We start from the raw sequence: 20,013 nt of genomic DNA, 5'->3' as shown, positions 1-20,013 counted from the left end.
CTTTTGCGGCTTTGGATCGGGACCTGAAATCTTTACTGTACCTGGGAACTTCCCACAGCCGTGTTTGTGTTGTGCGAATGAAGCTTTGTGTTTTATGAGGACCTCTCTAAAAGCCTGGTCTGCACTAATTGTTTGCGGATTAAACCAATAGACCCCTACTGAGCAAATCCTGGTTTCATAATCCCCTTCTGTGAGCATAATGGGAGCCCCAGCTGTTTTAGTCAATCGCCAGACACATTTGTTTACTGGGTCAAATGAAAGGTTATGGGAGCTCATAAAATCAATGCCTAAAATGTATCATAGAATTTACAGTGCAGAAGGAGGCCATTCGGCCCATCGAGTCCGCACCGGCTCTTGGAAAGAGCATCCTACCCAAGGTCAACACCTCCACCCTATCCCCATAACCCAGCAACCCCACCCAACACTAAGGGCAATTTTGGACACTAACCCTTGAGTGCAGGACCTGCAGTTTCTGGTCTTCTGTGATCCGGCCGGGGGCCGTTCGGAGGTAGCCTTCGAAACAAGCTTGCCAGTGTTTAAATACTGCTGCCGAGTTCACTGCGTGGGGGCTGATCCGCAGGCATTCCGGGGCGATCCGGAGCTCCATAGTCCTTTAAGCACGCTTAATAAATTGTAGTGCACAATGACTTACGAGAGAGACACCTAACCTGCACATCTTTGGACTGTGGGAGGAAACCGGAGCACCCGGAGGAAACCCACGCACACACTGGGAGGATGTGCAGACTCCGCACAGACAGTGACCCAAGCCGGAATCGAACCTGGGACCCTGGAGCTGTGAAGTAATTGTGCTATCCACAATGCTACTGTGCTCTGCGGTTTGGGGTAAGTCAACTAAAACGACTGGGTGTTTGGTGCCAATGGTCCCTATCTGGATGGGTACGGGTGCTGTGATATATGCTTGTTGCATGTGGCCTGTGAATCCACTCTGGGTGATGGGGTCTGTGGTGGGCCATTTGTCCTGTTGGTGGAGGAGTTTAAAGTGATGCGGGATCCTCCTGTGTCCCAAAGAAAATCGACTGTATGTCCCTGGACTGCGCCTGTAACTACTGGTCTGCCTGATTTGTCCCAGCGTGTGTCACAGACCCAAGTTGGGGAGTCCGAACACTGTCAATCTGTGGAGTTAAACGCTAACATTATGCATGGGCCCAACATTGTTCCTAGGTGGGGGGTTTTGGTTGGTGCTGGTTCGGGGGGTTTTGTCAGCAATCGCAGGCGTAATGTCCTATGTGACCACAATTGTAACAAACTTGTGGTGCCTGTGGTCTGGGGTGCTGTCCCTTGTGTCTACCCTCGTTTATCCATGCTGAGTCCTGGCTAGTTCTAACTGCGTGCATGTTTACTTCTATACCATCCTGATCTGTCCGTCGGTGTAGGGTTTGTTCTCGTGCTCTAGAAAGTCGTTTCAATACCCAAACCTCATTGTGTGTGTGTGTGCGTGGGTGGTCTGCGGGGTCGTAGATTGCAGAAGCCTTTTGACCTGCGTCTGTGGCATACAAGACTAAGGTGCAGGACCACTTAGTGGTGTCCTCCTCATTTAGGTGTGCGCGGTTCAATTGTCCGTAGACTGCCATGAAATGAATCCATCATAGGCAACCAGCAAATGAGGTTGGATGTTCTCCCTTCTTTTGTCTGCAGTGATTTAAACCCTCGACTGGATCTCCTTCGTTATACGCGATGGCATCTAATATGGCTGTTTTCATTTCCTGTAGAGTTCCTCCTACATTTTGGGGTTCTGGCAAAGCTGACCATACGGACAGGCGGAGGCTCATAACTATTAGCTTTACTTCCTCTCTCTCGTCTAGGCCGTACATAACTTTTTGTTGGCGCATCTCCTCAAAGAAGCTGTGCAGATCTGCGGTGGGCTGTAATGGACTAATTTTCGTGCAAGCTTCTCTTAATTGGGTTATGGATAGTGGGGTGGTGTAAACGATATCAGGCTCCTCCTGATCCGATGACTTGCGTTGTGTGGTAACCGGATTCATGGGGGTCGAATTGTGAGTGGGGGTGTGTGCTGTCTGTGCAGTCGATGCTGCGGGTGCTTTTCTTTTTGGGGCGTGGGGGGGCTCGATTTTGATTTCCCGTGTCCTCTACGTATCTTTGGGCGCTTTCATTTAACTCTTCCAATCGGGAGCATCTTCCTCATCTAAATCCTGCCTGAAAGTGTATCTGAAACCATTCTGTACTGAGAGTCGACTGTAACTTTTCTATCTTCTGTTGGCATTGTAGCCGCTTAAAATGGCTAACCTCCGATTAGAATGGCCAAACCCCGATTTAAAATGGCGAATGGAAGAGGCTGATGGGAAAATCAGCCAACAGGACTCAAACAGACAGCTGCAGGTAAAACAGCGTATTCGCCTCTGGGGAAGCCAGACAGAATCGATAGCTGCAGCCATCAACATAACACCTCAGCCATCTGCATATAAAGTAGCAATCCCAGGAACAATATGCTACAAATTAGTAACACCAAGCCGACCCAGACCTTTCGGCGCCAGCAGGAGCTGACACAAAGAGAGGTAAACGACCACCCCTCGATCAAGGAAGCGCTCCAACATTGGAGAATATCGAACGAAGTGATTGGGACCAGGTCCAATCACTTGGAACCAGGTACAAGGTCTGCCCCGAAAGGCAGGAAGCCCCTGGGGTCTATAAGAATAGGGGCCAAGTTCAAATCGACTCTTCTCCTCTCCGCACCCTTCTTCACCCTTCTTCTCCCGTCTGCACCCTTCTTCACTCCAACAACAGCCGAAAGAAACGTAAGTCTTACTCCAACGATCGCTACCAGATAGACACTCTTGACTATCGACCTGTACCAGCTTTGAATCCCGCAGGCTCAGAACCCATACGAAAGGCCATTCGTTTCCCTGACCTGGTGGGCCATTTCCAAAGTTAAGTATTGGCCTGTTAGTTGTAGGAAGTAGCTTAGAGGTAGAATTCATGTACAAGTATTGATTGCTGTATATAATAAATGAGCGTTGATTTAACTCTTACTAAGCAGTGTGTTGGATTATTAATCATTACTCGGACTTGAACCACGTGGCGGTATCAGAAAGATACCGACTCCAGAGCAAAGGTGACAGAATTAGAGCAATTAAACTAAGGCTAAAACGAGCAACATTTTGGCGACATCGTGACGGGACCCGATCTAGAAGTGGAAAACCACTCCCGGAGAACCCAAGAAATTTGAATTAGAAACCCAATTGGAAACAGAAAACGACAAGTGTTCAAGCAGTTCTGATCAATAATCATAATTCGGAAGTGTGTGTATGCCTGCGTAACTAACAGGGCTATAAGGTAAAACTGATAGATTTTTGTTGCGTCAAAACTGTCGGAAGTCTGTATTTTCGGAAAGTAGCGAAAGCCGTACCCGTATCTACAACACCGCCTTAGCCCCCTATTCCAAATTTTAAAGAAGCAGTCGGATAGGAAAGATGGCCATGCAGGCAATGCAGCGCCTCATGAACCCTGAGGAATTTGCGGTCGCAGCGACCAGCAGCAGGAGAGTGGGACAGTGTCCCACTTGGGAGAAGGAAATCCGGAAATATATCAAGGGCAAAGGATGGCCCCTGTGGAATGATTTCTGCGATAATGAAGAATCAGGTCCCGGAAGTAAAGGGCATAGTTGGTGGGAGAACCTGAGCGAGATACACAAAAATAGCTTGGGAAAAGCTCGCAAGCCGATGGCAATCGTGGCCTGTTTGGCACAATTGTGAGGCACAGAGGAGGCCATCAAGACGCTCCGCAAAGAAGTTGAGGGCATACATCGGATGAGTAAAGTCGATGTGAGCGAAGTTGAGAAAGAGAATTTAGAATTACGCAGGAAATTGGCAGCAAAGGATGAAGAGGTGGCTGACGCCAAACGGGGTCACCAGTCTTGTCTGCCGCATTTAAGCAGTTTCCAGTCGCAGTATGAAAAGGCCTATCAGGACACGCAATGTGCAGTCCTGGTAAGAAAAGAGACAGAAAAGCAGGTAGAGACTCTACATAAACAGTGCAGTGATCTCAAGGCAGCACTAAGAGCACTCCACGCTGCCACCACAGAACAAATACAGAGCACCATAGATCATGCAAAGTGCCGGAAGCAGATTGCAGAGCTGCAATCACTGCTTTCTGTTCAGAAAGGATTTCAGGAAACCTTTGGGGAAAAGTTAGACCAGGAAGACGGCCCTGATTGGGAAGAGTTACAAGAAACAGCGCAGAGATATGTTCAGGGAACATGTGCGCAGGGAAAGCCCCAAAAGTGAAAAGCACCCCAACCCCCCACACAGCAGGTAGTTCAGGCTCCAATGAACCCTGTAACCACCCACCGCACAGCCACATCGGACAATGCGGAATATCTATATTCCACCCCCTTAACAGTGACCCAATTACGGGACGCGTGCGAGAAGATCACACCGTTCCTCCCCGCCGCAGACCCCCACCATTTCTTTGCCACAGTTAGACATCAGGCGAACATGTACGGCCTGGATGAGAGAAAGCATGTAAAGCTCATGGTTTTAAGTTTAGATCCGTCAGTAGCAGCAGCCCTTCCCGACCCGCAGAATGTAGGAGGTGGCACTCTTGCAGAAATGCATTCCGCGATCCTGGATGCGATCGGGTATAACCTGGGTGACCCCGTAGAATGCCTCAATAAGTGCAGGCAGGAAAAGACAGAACACCCCACAGCGTTTGCTGGACGCCTGCGTATTCATTTCACAGCAGTTTTTGTAAATTTAGAACGTGCCCATTTGTCCCAAGATGGTATGGCCAAATGGACCCGCACCCTTATCTCCCAAGCCACAGAGGCAGGACAAAAAGCCTGTACAAATTATGACCCCTCAGAGGAAGCCCACAATGAGAAATGGGTTTTAAAAAGATTGTCCCGCACCTGGGAGCAGTCTGTACAAAGCAAACCCGCAGTTAAAAATCCCGAAGAACAGCAGGCAGTAGCAGACAAACCCGCAGTTAAAAATCCCGAAGAACAGCAGGCAGTAGCAGACAAACCCGCAGTTAGGGAACCCGAGGAAGAGTAGGCAGACATGCATCCAGTTAAAACGCATCAGAACCCCGCATGGGTAAACTAAGGAAGCAACAGCCCCCCCCCCCCCTCCCCCCAGAAACCACCGGAATGTTATAATTGCGGACAATTGGGACATTACGCATGAGAATGTCAAGCCCCCCTGAAACTGCAACGGAATCAGCCCACAAATGCCCCCCGAACCAGCGAAGACACCAACAGCCCCGACTCCCCACCCAGGGAACCATACCCAAGGGAACAATGCATCAGAGAGCCTGCTCCACCTTATGTGCCCCAGGGGTCATGTTACAACTGTGGGCAGCCAGGACACTTCGCCCGAGATTGCAGGAGACCCCCACCAGCTAGACTAGCCCCCAGATATGAAAGAGAACACCACCCACAGCAGCTACAAGGTCCCAGCTGCCCCATGCAAACTGTGAGCGCTTACCCACCACTTCTCATGGCAGCAAGGCCACTTCATTTTTGTTTCACTCCTCCTTCCTTTCTTCTTCGGTCACGCCGCACTCCCTCCATATGCTAGTTACACCCCAGCCCAAATGTGATTTACGATGTCCCGTATTCTGTTGGAACCTGCAGAATGTTTTATGTTGTTAGTAAGTTTGTTTAATGTTGTATGTCCGACAGGAGAATTTTTCCACACGCTTGTTCAGCGGAACTAGCTTATCTGCAGATACTGGTCAACAGACCACACGCTTGTTCAGAGGAACTAGCTTTTCAGCTGATACTTCTTCGGGTATCAGACGCCCGATCGTAACTTCCCTTCTGGTTCGAGGGATAGAACCACTACGGCAGCCTCACCACGATGACTACATTTTTGCCCGTTCTTGTCGGTTGCTCAGGCAGTGGAAAAACGGCGTGAGACCCGCCCTGCTTGAGGACCCCCCCCGCTGGTCAATCACGCTCGGGTAGGGGAGATACGGCATTGGTAGCCGTCCTACCCGGGGACTCCATCCAAATCTTACCCGTTGCGGCCCATTCGCACCTCATTTGGGCATTTTTCATTTCAAAAAGCTTTGTTTGTTTAGGGAACCTTTAGGTTGCTGCCATCTGCTATTTACATCCTGGAATATTGGGATGATAAATCAGCACTGGTTCATGATTGGGAAGTGTGCCGTGTCCTAAAAATTTGTTTTTTTGAAAAAAAAAATGAGGGAGTCACACATAGTGAGCAATTATGAAGGGAATAATTGGCACCAAAGGACAGACACACTAGCATACCAGATATTAAACAAAGATAGTTACAGATACTATGCTTGTTTATACAGAACTCCAGAAGCTCCAGGATCGGAGAAAATAAAGAGAAGAGAAGGAAAGAGGACAGCCATGAGGACTTCCTTCATCATGATCAACACACTGTTTTTGGACATTTGGTTGCGCGTGACCGCGAACCCCATGACTTCAAACCCCCCCAGCCGTTAATGTTTCACTGCCCCGCAGTACCCAGAGCCCAGTCACCAGCGACACTGCATCATCCTGGTGTGCCACGTTCATAACCTGGTACTCCCTGTCCTACGTGATCGAAACATTGTTAGTGTTGGCGATACTCTGCTGTGTAGTACAGACTATGCGCCTACGTAAATGGAGAAGGAAAGCCTACCGTGCTCGAACCCCGGTATATAGGATCAGATCCCCTATATTCGGTTACGACCAGACCCCCGACCCCCGCGATCTATAATAAAATAATAAAGTGCATTCGCCTACGTTTATTGTTGTTGTTGTAAATAAAAAGATGTAAAAAACTTTTTCATGAGCAAAAATTGTACGATCCTGAGCTTTACTGCCAAGCCAGGAAGGACTATGAAATGCTGTGATTTTGTTGTATAATTGAGGAAGGTAGGATAATGGAATGTTTAGCGAGTGTAGTATATTAAGGATAAGTTAGAGGTTCCAAGTTTGTTATGTTGTAATGCATGTCCCTGTCTGACATAGCGCCCTTAGAATTGTTAGTTAAAAAATTTTGTGCATAGCTATGGTCAGTGCAGAGGCCATGTAGGAGGTGTCCCCCCCGGTCAGGGAATGGAAAGTAACAAAAATGATGTGATCCTTCACGCTTCGCGTTAGGATCACAAGGAGGGAAAGTAGCCGCTTAAAATGGCTAACTCCCGATTAGAATGGCCAAACACCGATTTAAAATGGTGAATGGAAGAGGCTGATGGGAAAATCAGCCAACAGGACTCAAACAGACAGCTGCAGGTAAAACAGTGTATTCGCCTCTGGGGAAGCCAGACCGAATCGATACCTACAGCCATCAACATAACAACACCCCAGCCATCTGCATATAAAGTAGCAATCCCGGGAACAATATGCTACAAATTAGTAACACAAAGCCGACCCAGACCTTTTGGCGCCAGCCGAAGTCCAATCACTTGGAACCAGGTACAAGGTCCGCGCCGAGAGGCAGAAAGCCCCTGGGGACTATAAGAATAGGGGCCAAGTTCAAATCGACCCTTCTTCTCCTCTCTGCATCCTTCTTCACCCTTCTTCTCCTCTCCGCACCCTTCTTCTCCTCTCTGCACCCTTCTTCACCCTTCTTCTCCCGGCTGCACCCTTCTTCACTCTCTCCAACAACAGCCAAAAGAAACGTAAGTCTTACTCCAACGATCGCTACCAGATAGACACTCCTGACTATCGACCTGTACCAGCTTTGAATCCCGCAGGCTCAGAACACATACGAAAGGCAATTTGTTTCCCTGACCTGGTGGGCCATTTCCAAAGTTAAGTATTGGCCTGTTAGTTGTAGGAAGTAGCTTAGAGGTAGAATTAATGTATAAGTATTGATTGCTGTATATAATAAATGAGCGGTGATTTAACTCTTACTAAGCGGTGTGTTGGATTATTAATCATTACTCGGACTTGAACCATGTGGCGGTATCAGAAAGATACCTGGCGACTCAAGAGCAAAGGTGACAGAATTAGAGCAATTAAACGAAGGCTAAAACGAGCAACAGCATTTAGCATGGTCAACGGTGCTCTGCCTCTGTTCCTTGGTGGAGCTGTGGAGCGCTCTCAAAGCTGCTTTTAAATCTGCGCATTTGCTAGTTAGCTGGGTGACCTGTTCTGTTTCTTCTCTTACCAGGACTGTGCGTTGTGTATCTTGGTAGGCTTTATCGTACAGAGTCTGGAAGCTACTAAGGTGAACTAGACAAGATTAATGTGCACGTTTTACATTGGTCATTTCCTTACCCTTAGCTGCTAACTGTTCCCGGAGTTGCTGAATTATCTTCTCGCTTTCGTTACTGTTTCCCTCTTTCTTTTCTTCCTTCTCAATTAACTGTCTACAGAGCATCTTCACGACCTCCGCTGTGCCTCACAACTGTGCCAAACAGGACACTATTGCCATCGGCTTTCTGATTTTCCCTACATTTTTCTTGTGGACCTCGCTTAGGTTCTCCCACCAAATCTGTCCTATCTTTCCTGGACCTGACTCATCATTAGCGCAAAAATTCAATCCTTTCGCCTTTAAGTATTTCCTTAACTCTTCCTCCCATATGGGGCATTTAGTGATCTACTCTTCAAAGGAACGCAGCTGGTGAGCAGGACATCTGGCAGCTCAGATGTAACATAGTATAAGTGATGGAGAGAGAATGAACTCAAAATAAAGCATCTATTTCAACTTTAACTGCGAGCTTGATTCAGACACAAGGAATAACACAGGGCATTGCTCTGCCCTGTTGGGTGCTGCGACCTCGGGTTCCTGTGGATTCATCAATCTTTCCATTGCTTTAGTGGCCATTATTTCTCATCTCTTTCCCTACTTTTAATTTGGGACAGGGGAATAAGACGGTGATTTGAACAGCGGGTATGGCTTAAGCTATTTTCCGGCTCACAATCTCTCGATAGTTGTACACAATTCTAACGAGTTTACCTTACTCTTCCTGTTAGGTACACATGCGGGTCAGTACACACTTCCAAAATTTGGTTATTTGGTCGATATGGGACTTGCACTTGTGGTTCTTTCTCTTTCTCTCAATTGGATTCAAAGTTTGTGGGTTCGCTCGGAGTGACAATGTCACTTCTAATCGAGTCCCGTCAGGGTTCGCCAATAACTGTTGGTATTTCTATTTATCTTAGTGAACCACAAGCCTTCCCTTATATCGATCAAATGACCACACAACCAGTTAGTTAGTTCAAAAGATGGTTTATTTACATACACAAGAGTTATCTCAACATGCAAACACAATATCTATTACGAGTTAACCTACACCTATCAGCTACACCTATCAACACCTACCTATACTTAACTTCAGAGCAACCGGCACTGTGCAAATGGATAAGGCCTTTATCTGGATTTCACTTAGCTGGTTCGAAGAAAGTGGCTCTGGCTCTGACTCTGCTGGGCTCAGCCGTCAGGTAGCGATCGTTGGTCTTGAACTTGGCTGGCTGTTCCTGCTGCAATTGGGCTGGCACAGGCCGAGCCCAAAAGAGACAGAACACATGGCCGTGTCCTCTTTTATCCCTCTGGGATTTCACTCTTTGGGGCGGTCCTTAACCTTGGACCCAATAGTTCAACAGGGCTCTGATGATTTCAGCCAATAAAGGACGCCTTGGTGTCCTGGCGGGTCCTTATCGGTCATTGACCTTGGCAGTTGGGCTTTCTGAGTAAGGGGAATGGCGCCGATCAGTCTGTGGCTGTACCGGTTGCTTGATTGGAGTTCTATTGTCCTGGGAAAATGGGCCATTAAAATGCAAACGAGCGGGGGTTTCGATCAGGTCTGGTTACCTGTGTTTTAGATCCACATAGGATGTGTATCTGTCTGAATCCTGGGTTGGCTATAATTCCCATGGTCCTTTGCAGGTGGCCATCAGAAATGGCTACAGATTGCAGAGTGCTTAAAAAGGGTTTTTTTTTTTTGCTTATGGTTTTTGAATTGGAACAGTTGAGGGGGAATTCATTAAGTGTTATATATAGATTACTGTATCTTTGTTAGTAATTGATAAAAGATTACTGTAGCTGCGGGGTATCTTTGTTTGTAATTGATAAAAATTATTTCTGTTTGGTTATATATAAATGTTGACTAAGAGAATAAACCTTATTGTCGAGGAAGACTGTTGAATAACAACTGCAAGGGTAGGCTCTTGTGCTCACTCTAGCCAAATTAAACATAAGTTTATAGGTCAGGTGAACACCATAATACACCGTGGAATAGTATAGAGAGCCGGGACAGTGCTGGGAGAGGTGAGTGCACAAAAGTAGTGGCAGGAGTGCCTTTAGTCACGACGTGCTGATTGGAACAGAGTGCATCTGAGTTTAGGTGAGTGATTGTGTTTTTGTTGGTGTTCGGGTTTATCCTTGAGGTTCTATAAAGAAAATAAAAATAAAAAATTTAAATGAATTAACTAGTTGAATATGGCTGGACAGGTGATGTGCTGTTGCTGTATGATGATGGACCTGGTGGATCCCATTGAGACCGTCAGTGACCACATCTGCAGCAACTGTTGGCTGCTCGAGGAACTTCGGCTCAGAATTGATGAGCTGGAGACCGAGCTGCACACACTGCGGCACATCAGGGAGGGGGAACATTACCTGGACGCTTTGTTTCAGGAGGCAGTCACAGCCGGTAGAATAAGTTCTGTTAATTCGGACAGTGGTCAGGGACAGAGTGGTGTGACTGCAAGGGAGGCAGGTAGGGGGATCCTGAGTTTAGGAGTTGAGGAGCCTCAGCCCTTGACCTTGTCCAACAGGTATGAGGTACTTGCTCCCTGTGTGGATGAGGAAGAGGGCTGTAGGGAGGATGCGTTGACAGACCACTGCACCATGGTACAGGAAGCCATTCAAGAGGGGGGGAGCAAAAAGACAAGTGGTAGTTGTAGGGGATTCTATAATTAGGGGGATTGATGGCATCCTTTGTAAGCCAGATCGAGAGTCCCGCATGGTATGTTGCTTGCCCGGTGCCAGGGTGTGGGACATCTCTGATCGGCTTGAAAGGATTTTGGAGAGGGAGGGGGAGGATCCAGTTGTTGTGGTCCACGTTGGGACTAACAACATAGGTAAGTCTAGGAAAGAGGACCTGTTTGGGGATTATCAAACACTAGGGACTAAATTAAAGAACAGGTCCTCCAGGGTTATGATCTTTGGATTACTACCTGAGCCACGTGCCAATTGGCATAGGGTTGAGAAAATTAGAGAAGTTAACACGTGGCTAAAGGAATGGTGCGGGAAAGAGGGATTCCATTTCATGGGGCATTGGCATCAGTACTCGGGCAGGAGGAACCTGTACCGTTGGGACGGTCTTCACCTGAACCATTCTGGGACCAGTGTTCTAGCGAATAGGATAAATAGGTTGGTCACAAGGACTTTAAACTAGCAAGTGGGGGGAAGGGAAGTGTAAAGCTATGGACAGTATAATGGTTAATGGAGATCAAGGCAGCAGGTTACGTGACAGGTTATTATGTCGAGATATGGGATCAAAGACAAAGCCTTGAGGAGGAGTTTATAGAATGTGCCCAGGATAATTTCCTGGAACAGTATGTAATGGAACCTACAAGAGAACAAGCGGTCCTAGATCTGGTCCTGTGTAATGAGGCAGGATTGATTAGTGATCTCATAGTTCGGGATCCTCTTGGAAGGAGCGACCACAATATGGTGGAATTTAAAATACAGTTGGAGAATGACAAGGTAAAATCAAACACTAGTGTTTTGTGCTTAAACAAAGGCGATTACAATGGGATGAGAGAAAAACTAGCTAAGGTAGACTGGGAGCACAGACTTCATGGTGAAGCAGTTGAGGAACAGTGGAGAACCTTCCGAGCGATCTTTCACAGTGTTCAGAAAAGGTTCATACCGACAAAAACGAAAGACGGTAGAAAGGGGAAAAATCGACCGTGGATATCTAAGGAGGGGAAGGAGAGTATCAAATTGAAGGAAAAAACATACAAAGTGGCAAAAATTAGTGGGAGACTAGAGGACTGGGAAGTCTTTAGGGGACAACAGAAAGCTACTAAAAAAGCCATAAAGAAGAGTAAGGTAGACTATGAAAGTAAACTGGCACAGAACATAAAAGCAGATAGTAAAAGCTTCTACAAATATATAAGACAAAAAAGAGTGGCTAAGGTAAATATTGGTCCTTTGGAAGATGAGAAGGGAGATTTAATAATAGGAGATGGGGAAATGGCTGAGGAGCTTTTTTGGGTCAGTCTTCACAGTGGAGGACACAAATAACATGCCAGTGACTGATGGAAATAAGGATATGATAAGCGAGGACCTTGAGTTGATTGTAATCACTAAGGAGGCATTATTGGGCAAGCTAATGGGGCTAAAGGTAGACAAGTCTCCTGGCCCTGATGGGATGCATCCCAGAGTGTTAAAAGAGATGGCTAGGGAAATTGTAAACGCACAAGTGATAATTTATCAAAATTCACTAGACTCTGGGGAGGTCCCAGAGGATTGGAAAGTAGCAAACGTGACACCACTGTTTAAAAAAGGAGGTCGGCAGAAAGCGGGTAATTATAGGCCGGTAAGCTTAACTTCGGTTGTAGGGAAAATGCTGGAATCTATCATTAAGGAGGAAATAGTGGGGCACCTGGAGGGAAATTGGGCAGACGCAGCATGGGTTCCCAAAGGGTAGGTCGTGTCTGACTAATTTGGTAGAATTTTTTGAGGCCGTTACCAGTGCAGTAGATAACGGGGAGCCAATGGATGTGGTATATCTGGATTTCCAGAAAGCTTTTGACAAGGTGCCACACAAAAGGTTGCTGCATAAACTAAAGATGCATGGCATTGAGGGTAAAGTGGTAGCATGGGTAGAGGATTAACAGAAAGCAGAGAGTGGGGATAAATGGGTATTTCTCTGGTTGGCAACCTGTAACTAGTGGGGTCCCTCAAGGATCAGTGTTGGGCCCGCAGTTGTTCACAATTTACATAGACGATTTGGGGACCAAGTGCAATGTGTCAAAGTTTGCAGACGACACTAAGATGAGCGGTAAAGCAAAAAGTGCAGAGGATACCGGGAGTCTGCAGAAGGATTTGGATAGGTTAGGTGAATGGGCTAGGGTCTGGCAGATGGAATTCAATGTTGCCAAGTGTGAGGCTATCCATTTTGGGAGGAATAACAGCAGAATGGATTATTATTTAAACGGTAAGATGTTAAAACATGCTGCTGTGCAGAGGGACCTGGGTGTGCTGGTGCACGAGTCGCAAAAAGTTTGTGTGCAGGTGCAACAAGTGATTAAGAAGGCTAATCGAGTTTTGCCTTTCATTGCTAGAGGGATGGAATTCAAGACTAGTGAGGTTATGCTGCAATTGTATAAGGTGTTGCTGAGGCCGCATCTGGAGTATTGTGTTCCGTTTTTGTCTCCTTACCTGAGAAAGGACATATTGGCACTGGAGGGAGTGCAGAGGAGATTCACTAGGTTGATCCCAGAGTTGAGGGGATTAGATTATGACGCGAGGTTGAGTAGACTGGGACTGTACTCATTGGAGTTTAGAAGGATGCGGGGGGATCTTATTGAGACATATAAAATTATGAAGGGAATAGATAGGATAGATGCGGGCAGGTTGTTTCCACTGGTCGGGGAAAGCAGAACTAGGGGGCATAGCCTCAAAATAAGGGGAGGTAGATTTAGGACGGAGTGTAGGAGGTACTTCTTCACCCAAAGGGTTGTAAATCTCTGGAATTCCTTGCCCAGTGAAGCAGATGAGGCTCCTTCTTTAAACGTTTTTAAGAAAAAGATAGATGCCTTTCTAAAGAATAAAGGGATTCGGGGATATGGTGTACGGGCCGGAGAGTGGAGCTGAGTCCACAAAGATCAGCCATGATCTCATTAAATGGCGGAGCAGGCTCGAGGGGCCAGATGGCCTACTCCTGTTCCTAATTCTTATGTTCTTATAGACAGGCATCCTGATCAGCGCAGGCTTGGGCCAAAGAGCCTATTCTTGTGCTGTTCTTTAAATCGTTCCTGTAAACACCACATTTTATTGCAACTACTGTTGTAAAAAGGGGCGTTCCTTTCTTCTCTGCACCCCCTCCCGCCCCCGTTACTCCATGTTGATGCAACTGAGGGTATATTCGTTGCTCCTGTCTCACCCTGCCTGGAGAGTTGGGCAAGATGGGCTTTGACATTTTAGCGAGGACAAGTCCATCAAATGGCAGACTCCGACGGATTGCCTCTGAGGAAGTTACGGGCCCTGATGTCAGAAGAGGATTATTGGTGGGAAAGATTACGGGCAAGTTTAGAAGTAAAGGAGGGGTCAAAGGATGGGAATAAAGGATCACTGATTGGAGTCAGAGCTTTTTGATATGGGGAAGATGCTTTTCATTTGAATGCTGAACACAATGATAAAGCAAAGGACGAGGATAACTGCAAGTACAAAAACAGAATGCTGGAATAACCAGCAGGTGTGGTAATTAAAATCCCTACAGTACAGAAGGAGGCCATTTAGGCCATCTAGTCTGCACCAACCCTTCGAAAGACCACCCTACCTATCCCCATAACCCCAGCCAACTTTTGGACACCCATAGAGGAAATTTAGCATAGCCAATCCATCTCACCTGTACATTTTGGACTGTGGGAGAGAACTGGAGCATCCACTGGGAGAAGTGCAAATTCCACACAGTCACCCGATATCTGAATCGAACCCAGGTCCCTGGCACTGAGACAGCAATGCTAACCACTGCCCGCCGCTATGCTGCCAGACCTGCTGAGTCTCCAGTATTGTTTTTATTTCTGATTTGCAGTGGGGGGGTTTCTTTCAGCTAAAACTACAGTTTGAAGTAATACTGTTATATAGGCAGGTTCTACTTGGAAGGGTTAATCTGCAGAAAAGATTGGCGATACCACAGAGACCAAGTGCACAAATTAACTAGCAACTATTGTACAAAGAACAGCGAGTTGGCTGTTAAAATTAAATGAAATAACCCTCCACTACAATGCTAGGAAGACCGAACGTGATCAAGAATATAATTAATGCATGTATAGCCAGTGATTGAGATAGCAAGGGAAGTAAGTGTGTTGTGCTCTAATTAGATTAGACTGTGTAGTTCCATTTTCTGGTAGGTAAGGATTAGCTGTGTAGTGTAAGAGAAATTAACATCTGGAATGAAGAGGAAAAACATATGGTGTTATCATGGTAATGGACTAGTAATCTGGTAACATAGGGTCATTCCCATCATGGTACCTCTGCATAAGCTTATGAAGCCTGGAATTTCAAGCTAGTCTTGGTAATGGTGACCCTGATCCTGAAACTCAATGAATAATGCCCTTTAGGGTAGTCTGGCCTGTGTGTGTATGTCTCTAGTTCCAAATGTAGTTGACTCTTAACTGACCTCTGAATTAATTATAATAATCGCTTATTGTCACAAGTAGACTTCAATGAAGTTACTGTGAAAAGCCCCTAGTCGCCACATTCCGGCACCTGTTCAGGGAGGCCTTGCAGTTAGGGATAGAGGAATGGGCTATAAATATTGTCTTTGCTGGTGATTTCTACATCCCATGAAATAAAGAATTGGGTCTCACTCATGCATTGTAATGCCTACATTTTGCAATGCAAATTATATCCACTTGGGAGTTGGGTCAATATTCTTGAAACACTCATGCTAAAAAGGATAAGTTGGATGAATCCTTTTCTTGTTTTCAACACTTATTAAAATGCTGGCTTATTTTCTGACAAAAGGTTGTCAGCCCCCCCAAAAAAATCTTCTGTATATCCGGACCAACTGGTCAGACAGGCAAACTTTGCACACTTTGCAGTCTAAAACTGTTTACGTTGCAGATTGAAACATGAGCAGGATTTCCATGCATTCCGCTGTGTGTTTCTTGGTGTTTGAGGCGGCCTGCCATTGCCGACGGGGCTTCCTGCATTGTGGCAGGGCTGTTCACACCAGTGGGACTGCAACATCCCACCAGCATGAACAGCTAGAAAGTTCTGGCCATTCTCTCCACAGATGCTGCTTGATCTGCTGAGCATATTCAAGACAGAAATCGATAGGTTTCTAGATACTAATGAAATCAAGGAACAGGGGCATAGTGCAGGTAAATGGTGTTGAGGTAGATGGTCAACCATGATCTAACTAAATGGCAGAGCAGTTCGGAAACAGCAGTTCACCTAATGCCGCTCTCCTGTCATCTCCCCATAGCCCTACACCGGTCTTCATTTTCAAATAATCATCCAATTCAAATTCCTTCTTCAGTGACTCGATTGAACCTGCTTCCACCACACACACTCCGGCAGACCATTCCAGATCTTATCCACACTCTGCCTAACTGCGTGAAAAAGTATTTCTTCACAGAATCACAGAAAAATACAGTGGAGAAAAGGCCCTTCAACCCATCGAGTCTGCACGGCTGCATGAAAGGCACCTGACCTGCCAATCTGGATCCCATTTTCCAGCACTTGGCTCACAGTCTGGATGTTAAGACGTGCCAAGTGCTCATCCAGGTACTTTTTAAAGGATGTGAGGCAACCTGCCTCCCAGGCAGTGCATTCCAGACCGTCACCACTTCCTGGGTAAAAAATGTTTTCCTCAAATCCCTCTTGAACCTCCCACCTCACCTTGAACTTGTGTCCCCTCGTAACCAACCCTTCAACTAAGGGGAACAGCTGTTTCCTATTTGCCCGGTCCATGCCCCTCAATTTGTACACTTCGATCAGGTCACCCTTCAGTCTTTCCTTTCTTGTCTTTCTTAATATATATTAAGCCCCCCCCCCCCCCCATCTTATCCACCTTTCCTTACCCTTTCTCTCCTTTGCTTCCCCCTTCCCCTCCCCCACATCTACAGTTCATCCTCTGATGTTAGTTTCTCTGCTGTTTGGCCTTTCACATCTTTTGTTCTCTCTGGGGACTGTCATTAGCACTCTTTTCCCCTTGGTTTCTGTGGCCATTAGCACCCGGTTTCCCTGGGTTTCTGTGGCTATGACTCATCTTTCATTCTCACTCCACAGTATAAATATTTCCCATTTTCTCTGTCCGTTAGCTTTGACAAAGAGTCATCAAACTCGAAACGTTAGCTCTTTTCTGTCCCTACAGATGCTGCCAGACCTGCTGAGATTTTCCAGCATTTTCTCTTTCGTTTCAGATTCCAGCATTTGCAGTAATTTGCTATTCTTCAGTCTTCTCTGCTCCAGTGAAAACAACCCAAGCCTATCCAACCTCTCTTCATAACTTAAATGTTCCATCCCAGGCAACATCCTGGTGAAACACCGCTGCAGCCCCTCCACTGCAATCACATCTTTCCTACAATGTGGCGACCAGAATTGCACACAGTACTTCAGCTGTGGCCTCACCAAAGTTCTATATAACTCCAACATGACTTCCTTGCTTTTGTAATGTATGCCATGATTGATAAAGACAAGTGTATCATATGCCTTTTTCACCACCCTATTAACCTGCCCTTCTGCCTTCAGAGATCTATTTACAAACACACCAAGGTTTCTTTGTTCCTCAGGACTTCCCAGTGTGGTGCCATTCATTGAATAATTCCTTGTCAAATTGCTCCTTCCAAAGTGGAGCACCTCACATTTTTCAGGATTAAATTCCATCAGCCACTTTTCTGCCCATTTGACCGTCCCGTCTGTATCTTCCTGCAACCCAAGATTCACAGCCTCGCTGTTAACCACCCGGCCTATCTTTGTGTCATCCGCAAACTTATTGATCCTACCCTTCACATAGTTCTAAGTAATTTCTATAAATGATGAATAATAGGGGACTCAGCACAGATCCCTGTGGTGACCCACTGGACACTAGCTTCCTTCACTAAAGCAGCCATCTGTCATCATCCTCTGTTTCCTACAGCTCAGCCAGCTTTGAATCTATCTTATCAATTTCCCCTGTATCCCATGTGCGTTGCCTTCTTCATAAGTCTCCCATATGGGACCTTGTCAAATGCTTTGCTAAAATCCATGTAAACTACATCAACTGCACTATCCTCATCTACACACCTAGTCACATGCTCAAAATATTCATTCAGATGTGTTAGGTAGCAGAGCAGTGGGGGGTCTTTAAAGAGGAAATAGGGAGGGTTCAGGCCCAACATGTTCACTCTAGGGTAATAGAAAGGAGTAACAAGCCCAGAGAACCATGAATGACCAGAGATATTCAGGATACAATGTGAAGGGAGAGAGAGGCTTTTAATAAGTACAAGAGGAACAAATCAACAGAGACATTAGTGGAGTACAGAAAGTGCAGGATGGAGGTTAAGAAAGCAATCAGCAGAGCAAAGAGGGAATATGAGAAATCTCTAGCTGGTAAAAGTAGAGAAAAATCCCAAGATATTCTATAAGTATATCAATGGGAAGAGGATAACAAGGGAAAAAGTAGGGCCTATGAGGGACAAAGGGGGAAATCTGTGAGTGGAGCCAGAGGACATTGGTAGAGTGTTAAATGTATGTTCTGTCTTTACCCAAGAGAATGAGGAGGCAGATATGGAACTCTGGGAGAGAGACTGAGGTTATTGAGCAAGTTGTCATAGGGAGGGACAAGTTATTGGAGGTGTTGGCAGGCTTAAAAGTGGAGAAATCTCCAGGTCCAGATGAATTGTGTGCCAAGTTGCTGTGAGAGGTAGGGAGGTGATTGCAGAGGCCCTGATCCAAATTTTTCTTGTGGCCATTGCTGTTTATGCCAATTACCGTAAATCTGTGCTTTCTTATGCTTAATCTTTCCACCAATTGGAAGTTTTTCTCTACATGCTCTGTGCAAACCCTTCATGATTTTCCTATGTTCATAAGATAGAGGAGCAGAATTGGGCCATTCAGCCCATCGAGTCTGCTCCACAATTTGATAATGGCTAGTATGTTCCTCATCTGTTACCTGCAATGCAACAGACCAAGAGCTGGACGGCGAAATCAGCCAGAGCATCTCCTCCCTCGAACACATGAACTAGTAGCAGGAGTCGGCAATTTATCCTCCTGAGTCTAAACACCTTCAATGTGACCGTAGCTGATCTCGTCCTGGCCTCAACTCCACTGTCCTGCACGTTCTCCATAACCCTTCAACCCATTGCCAATTTGAAATCTGTCTAACTCCACCTTAAATTTACTCACTGTCCCAGCACCCACCCCACTCTGGGGTAGCGAATTCCACAGATTCACAACCCTTTGCGAGAAGTAGTTTCTCCTCAAATCTGTTTTAAATTTGCTAGCTCCTATTCTAAGATTCTGACCGCTTGTCTCAGAATGCCCTACAAGAGAAAGCATCTGCTCCATGTCTACTTTATCCATACGTTTTAGCATCTTGTATTCCTCAATTTGATCTCCTCTCATTCTTCTAAACTCTAGAGAGTATAGGCCTCCTCATACGACAAACCCCATACCCCTGAAATCGGCTTCACATGATGTTGCCGGAGCATGGCGACTCTCTGCGAACTCTCTCCTACAGATCCTCTTCCTACATCTCTTATAACTTCCTACATCACCTTTTAAAACAATTCGAACACGATCTCGAACCTTTCTCTTTTATGTTCCCTTACAAGTCTGAAGATCCTCCGACATCCGTGAGCTGGCATGACCCAGCCGGGCAAGACCCGACCCTGGCCTCGATCTGGAAGTGGACGAGGCCCAATGCGGAAGTCTGCCCCCCACCTTGCATAGGACCTGACCCGACCCGACCACGGGACTCAGGCTGACACAACCTGGAGAGGCCACCCAGCAGATGGAGGAAAGGAGGAGAATCCACATGGAGGCCCGACCAGCACAAAAAAGTCAATTCTAGAGTACACCCTGTGCACATGGGAAAAGACTGAAAATTCCTTCACCCTCAGCCTCACAAACCTCAACGGACGCCCCCCCCCCCCCCCCCCCTCCCTCGTGCTCCATAAACCCTTTCAGCTTATTTGCTGCCACCGACACCCTCCCTGAACTCGAATTCAGCCGATTCAGTCTTGGATCCAAAACTGTATCAAAATCCACCATTATCAACAAATGCGAGTCCAGATCAGGGATCTTTCCCAACACCCGCTTCATGAACTCCACATCGTCCCATTCGGAGCATAAATATTCACCAGCATCACCTCAAATTTCCCACTCACCATAACATACCTCCCCTCAG

This window comes from Scyliorhinus torazame, chromosome 4 (assembly GCF_047496885.1).
Source record: "Scyliorhinus torazame isolate Kashiwa2021f chromosome 4, sScyTor2.1, whole genome shotgun sequence".
Classification (NCBI taxonomy): domain Eukaryota; kingdom Metazoa; phylum Chordata; class Chondrichthyes; order Carcharhiniformes; family Scyliorhinidae; genus Scyliorhinus; species Scyliorhinus torazame.
Note: the sequence above shows the minus strand (reverse complement) of the source record.